This window comes from Rhinopithecus roxellana, chromosome 16 (assembly GCF_007565055.1).
Source record: "Rhinopithecus roxellana isolate Shanxi Qingling chromosome 16, ASM756505v1, whole genome shotgun sequence".
NCBI classification, from domain to species: domain Eukaryota; kingdom Metazoa; phylum Chordata; class Mammalia; order Primates; family Cercopithecidae; genus Rhinopithecus; species Rhinopithecus roxellana.
The window spans coordinates 73,539,050-73,545,599 of record NC_044564.1 but is presented as its reverse complement, the minus strand read 5'-3'; the positions used below and the strand labels follow the sequence as shown (position 1 = coordinate 73,545,599).

The window sequence follows — 6,550 nt, the reverse complement described above, 5'->3', positions numbered from 1 at the left end:
CAATCATTCTGTCATAAGTATGAACACAACTGTTGGCTTCCATTAAATTTAATGTGATTTCATCATTTGAAACTGATGGCCTCATTTAATTTAACATGCTGTCATGCTAACATGTAAATAAATTAGGTATTCTGGAATTTTCAGTCATCATAAAATCAGAAAAAAATTCTGATGAAATTTTTCTGTCAAAAATAGCCAAATGAAGTATTTTAAAACAAATTTATTTGTTATAAAGTATAATAATATACCTAGAAGACATTATGATTGTGTAATAATATACCTAGAAGACAATTTACAGTAGAATCCAAATGGTGTTTATTGTGTGCTCCACTGCGTAGTGGTTAAATGTGAGATCATTTGAGGGAAAAGATTGACTCTGGATTTTGGAGAATTTTTTATTGAAAGCAATTTATTAAAATAAGAAGTGATAACATTTGGATTCATTTAACATCCAACTGGACTGTAATCTAGTATACCATCCAGAATATGCCATGCTTTACTCAAGTTTAAGCTCTAGCTTGCACCAAAAGTGAGACAAAAGGGTCAAATAGAAAGTGACCCAAATTCAACACAATTGTCAACTTATTAAATGAATGAGCATGTATGAAACAAATTTGTCAAACAGTGTTAATTCTTATCTAGAAACACTGGAGAAAAGAAGAGAAACATGGGCCTGAAATATGGCAGAAAGTAATAGTTCTCTGACTGCATCTGGCAAATTTTTCTAAAAGCTGGCACATTAAGAAAATGAAAAGTAAAGGCCAGACTGGGAAAAAATGTTTGAAATGCAAAGGATTTTTATCCAGAGCATATAAAAACTCTTTGAATGAATAATAAAAAGATAAAAACCCTAATTTTATTTTATTATTTATTTATTTTTTATTATACTTTAAGTTCTAGGGTACATGTGCACAACATGCAGGTTTGTTACATATGTATACATGTGCCATGTTGGTGTGCTGCACCCATCAACTCATCAGCACCCATCAACTCGTCATTTACATCAGGTATAACTCCCAATGCCATCTCTCCCCCTCCCCGCTCTCCCCTCCCCACAATAGGCCCTGGTGTGTGATGTTCCCCTTCTGGTGTCCAAGTGATCTCATTGAAAAACCCTAATTTTAAAAGAATAGGCAAAAGACTTGAGTATATAAAATAGAGGATGCATGCATGACCAATAAGCACATGAAAAGATAAATCCAAATGAAAGCCACAGTGATACCATTTCATACCAGCTAAAATGGTGAAAGTTGAAGAGCCACCATGACAGTCAGCAAAACAATGTGGAGCAACTGGATCCTTCATACATTACTGCTGAAAATGTAAAATGATGCAAATGTTTTGGAAAAGTATTTGGCAGTTTCTTATAAGGTTCAACCTTCATCTGCCCTACAGTCTAGCAATTCCACTCCATGGCATACACCTAAGAAGAACAAGCACATGTGCCCATAAAACAGCATGCATAAAAAAGTTTATGTTAACTTATTCATAATAGCTCCAAACTGGAAACAATGTGGATAATGGATATACAAATAATGATATATTCATGCAATAAAGTGCTAGATAGCAATTAAAGAGAGCAAATAAGAATGCAACAATATAGATGAATCTAAATTATCAAAATGAAAGAAACTAGACACAAAAGAGTACTTACTGCATGGTGCCATTTATATGAGTTTCAAGAATAGGTAGAATTAATTTGTGGTGAAAAAAATCAGAACTATGATTGCTCAGAAGGAAGAGGGTTTCCTGGAGGAGGAAATTATAGAGATTTCTGTGGTGACAGAAATATTCTGTGTCTTGTTTGGATAATATTCATATGGGTCTATATATTTATGAAAATTCATTTAATTATATTAATTTTTAGATTTCATTGTCAATTTTACCTCAATTAAAATATATGTATTAGGCAACTCAGATATATTTTAGATATAGATGACTGAATAAAGTACATAAAGTCACTTTTTTCCCCAAATGAGCAGGTCATCAATAACAAAGACAACAGCAGCAAGAACAAAAATGCTAATGCCCAGGTTTGATCTCAGATCAGTTAAATAGAAATTTCTCTAAGTGGGCCCTAGGCATTGGTATTTTCTTAAGTGTTATGTAATCTATTTGAGAACAACATAAATAGGCCAATAGCTAGGCAAATTAGTAGAGGAGATACCTAATTTAATAAATTAATGTAATTGTTGTTATGGACTAAATGTTTGTAATCCTCCCAAAATCTGTATGTTGAAGCCCAACTCCCAGTGTGACAGTATAGTATTTGGAGCTAGGGCCTATAAGGTACTGATAAAAATTAAATGAGGCTGCAAGGGTGGGGCCATAATTCAATAGAACTGGTGCCCGTACAAGAAAAGGAAGAGACACCAGAGCTGTCTCTTTCTACCATGTGGGGACGCAGTGAGAAGGCAGCCTCAGCAAGCCAGGAAGAGAGCCGTTACCAGAAACTGAATTGGCCAGCACCATGATTTTGGACTTCTTGGTCTTCAGAACTGTGAGAAAATAAATTTCTGTTTAAGCCATCCAGTCTGTGGTATTTTCTTAGGGCATCTTCAGCACAATAACATGATTGCCATGCTTGAAAATGAAGACTTGAGTTGTCAAACTAGAAAATAAAATCAATGTTAACTATATTTGATTTTTTTTTTTTTTTTTTTTTTTTTTTGCTTTTTAGAAGTTTATTTTAAAAACAAGAGGGCCGAGGGTGGGAGAAATTGAATTGCTTTATTGTCAGAGAGGCAGGTTCAGGAATGCCGAGGGGTGGAGAATAGAGACTTTTATATATACATACATACATATACATAAAACTTAATAACTTCTGCTTTGCTCTTTGTTTTTTTAATTTGTAAGGTTTCTTTTTTGGCAGAGATTTAGATCTCGCCATCTTCTCTGGCTGGCTCAACCTGAAGGATCCCAATTTTGAAAGAAAAAGTATGTGAGACTCAGAGCGGGCGAGAGAGTGAGGGCTCGGCACACTCCCATTCCCCTGAGCCCCCGTGCTTGCCTCAAGGACTCCCCTATACTCCTCACGGCAGCCATTGCTCTCTCGCCAAGCAAAACCGAAGCCTTCAAACGGAAAAAAAAAAATGGAAAAAAAAAAAGATGTTTCACGGATAAAGAAGTTCACATTCATTCGATTCATTGAGCCTGTTGCTGTCCCTGCTGCGTGGGCGGTGGCTGGTGGCCGCTGGGACCTGGGATCTGCCCTTAGTAAGCGGTTTGCTGTCTGTAATATTCTCCCCAGGCTGCACTGTAGTCTGACTGTGAGCCTGGGGGAGCTCCTGGACCCCCTCCGGGTGCCACTTGCGCCTGCTTCTTGTAGTACTCTTCCCAGGCCTTAGTGTAGTCCGACTGCCCGGTGGGCGGGGACTGAGGGGGCTCACCTTGAGCGGGTGGAGCCCCGGGGTCCGACGACGGCGCCCGGGGACTGCTGGTGGTAGTGTGAGTAGTAGGCGGTCCATGTGGCGTTGGGGTCCGCGATAGCCGCAGCTGCTTTGCTTGGGTGGTGAGGAGCAGGTGGTTGCCACTAAGGGTAGGTATTGCCCCAGCCCTGGTGAAGAGGGAGTCCCCCGGCATGCGAGGGAGCCCAGGTGGCCCCTGGTTGAAGGGCCCCCTCGATAAGCTGCCTGGTGTGGTGGATCTGCTGGGGTGAACCCTGGATAATGAACAACTTGAAGTTGGGATCCCCGTCGGGTGGTAGCTGCCAGGAGATCTCTAGGAAGGCTCCCGTCTGCTGGTTCATGGCTTTCAAGTTCTCGCCACCTCCGCCGATGATCAGTCCGCACTTGTGAGTGGGGATGGAGAAGGTCATCTCCCCGCAGGGGGCCCCCAATTGCCTTGGCCTCTTCCTCGGCCTCCCCGGGGGCATGCCTGGACCCCCTGGAGTGCCTGGGTGACCACTCCTGAGGCTCTGGAAAAGGTCGTTAATGATCCGGGCTGCGTGCTTGCACCTGTCTGGGGACCCCATTATATGAGCAATCTTCTCGGGCCCTGTCCCGTCATCTTGCTTGAACTGTATCCGCACACCAGCATCATTCTGGATCTTCTTGATCATCTCTCCTCTCCGGCCAATGACCATGCCAACAGAATGCCTGGGCACCTGCACATGGATGCCCCTGCCAATCTGAGATCCCTACTCTTTCCGGTCCCCAAAGCCGCCTTGGTCACGTTCCTGGAGGATGTCCATCACCATCTCACAGGCTTGCTGCACTTTGTAAGGATCCCCAGGGATCCGGAGAGGGTTGTCCACATTGGAATTCTGAGAACCATCCTGAATTAAGATCATCTTCACTCCAGCGCGTTCCTGCAGCTGCTTCATGGTCTCCCCGCCGTTGGCGATGACCAGGCCGGCCTTCCCCGCAGGGACCATGTCCTGCACGGTACGGTTCTGGCCCCTGTGGGAGTTGTGGAACTGTCCTGGGGTCCTCCCATGACCCCGAGATATAATGTCATCCAGCATCATCTTCGCTTTCTGTAGAGATTCTGTGGCTCCTGTCAAGGACACATTGTGCTGGGGTAGGCCACTGCTGTCTGAAGTAATCTGTACTTTGCAGGCTGAATCCTGTTGGATTTTGTCAATTTGTTCGCCCCCTCTGCCAAAGATCAGGCCCACTATGCCCTCTGGGACCTTGTACTCTTCTGTCATTGAAATCCTTGGAGGACGATGGATAGGTCCAAGTAGATAACTGATTGCTTCTCCCTGAGAAGCCAGCTTCTTGCTCTCCGGTTGATCTCCATCTTCCAACTGTCTCATGACCACCCCCCCGACAAAGCAAAATCAGAAGTGCTGTTATTCACTGTCGTTGCAGCATCACCTGCAATTTTGGCTGCGATCTTGGGAGGAGCCGGTCTCCAGCCCCGGAGGCATTGAGACAGCCCAGGAGCCGATCTGTTTCCTGAAAGGAGGCAAAGTCCTCCCATTCTACCGACCTCCACCCCTCCAGGCCATGGGGAGGCTGCAAATGGAGCTAAAGAGGTCAGTCCTAGCAGCATGTGACACCTTCTTGTCATCATGCCTCAATACACGGTGGTGGGAGGCCCTCCCCTCTTTTCCCCAAAGAGACAGACCACCTTTCAAGTCACCAAAGCGTCCCAAAACCAGTTCCTATGCTCATTTTCCCCATTTCGCCCAAGTTCTCAGCCCTAAATAGTTCCCTTATGCACTTTCCCGACTCAAGAGGAAGGACCGTCCTTCTCACCCCCCACAATGCCCCTTGTCTAAGGTAGGGAACAGAAATGGGATTGGGTTGGGGGCAAACACTGCCCTTTGCCCTGATATGGAGAGGAGAGTAAAGACCCTCTGCCCTGGAAGGTGGACCCTGCCTCCAGGCATGTCCTAAGGCCATGCAGGGAGTGGGGTGGGGGTGTCCCAAAAGTACCACCTCGAGCTCCTGGGCGCCTGAACACCTAGGAGCCGCTCCTGGTAACCCCCAGTGTGCCCCTAACCCCTGCAGGGGCATCACCTCCAGGAGCCCACTTAAGGCACTATGGGACAGCCAGGCCCCTGCCTACGGCCGCAACTATGTTTGATTTTTATACCATGTTGGAAAGTTCACATTTCTACTCACCAAATAAAGGAGTTTGATTTTGCATCATAACCTAGGCTTTAATTCAGCAACTTTTTCTAATTTATAAGTAGTAGATTACTTGGGATTTTAATTGAGTAATAAACACATTATTTTAAATGTGCTCAGATGCAGCCAGCATTTCACACTCATCTGTGTTTGCAGGTGTTTTACTAAACTCAAATGGCCTTTCTTAAATTCAATAGAAACGTTCTCAGAATTATACTACAACAATAATTTAATAGTTAAATATAAATTCATCAGTAACAGCACAAATAAAATAGTTTTCCTCCTTAGAAGAAAATTAATTTTTATGAAAGTAGGAAACTTGGTTTTACTTTTCTTTTTAATGTGGAATAAACTGAAATGTGTCAAAATCTCACCTTCATTTTTCTCAATAAATTAAACACCAATTAAAATTGGAATTTATAGCATATTTGTTTACATTGCTTTAATAATTTTTGAATGCCTATACAATCTTCCAGTGCTTAGGCTAGTCAGTCAATATGAAGTAATCATATAGCTGTGATTACTGGTAGGTAGATTCTGATAGAAAAAATCCTGTATTTTTGTTTTATAGGTTTATAGGAAAAAATATTTGCAATGCTATCACCTTGCAGTTAGGAAATCTCTCTAACATATAATTAGTTTCAAAATTCAGTTGAGAAATGTAATAGTATTATTTAAAAATCAGTATAACTTTATATTCTGTTCAAAAGGCTCTCAAATATTCAAGGAACATAAAAACACTAGAAATACTACATTTTGGCAGAAAAGAAACATCAAACCCAATTCCCATCTGAATGTTAAAAAATGTTTGAAGCTTTAATTTGTTAGTCTTTTCAACATCTTTTAAATTGATCCTCTTACACATGCAAGAAACTATCTTAGAGGCTTTAGAAAATTTAAGGATGAAACAGACTCATGGGTATGTGGCTCAGGGGTAATAAGATAAATATACAAATAAACAAAATATTATT

General features: G+C 42.2%; 1 pseudogene; it reads right to left on the bottom strand.

Moving 5' to 3' along the window:
- Nucleotides 1-3,208: 3,208 nt before the first annotated feature.
- Nucleotides 3,209-4,941, bottom strand: LOC104654278 (annotated as a pseudogene).
- Between the last annotated feature and the right edge of the window lie 1,609 nt (nt 4,942-6,550).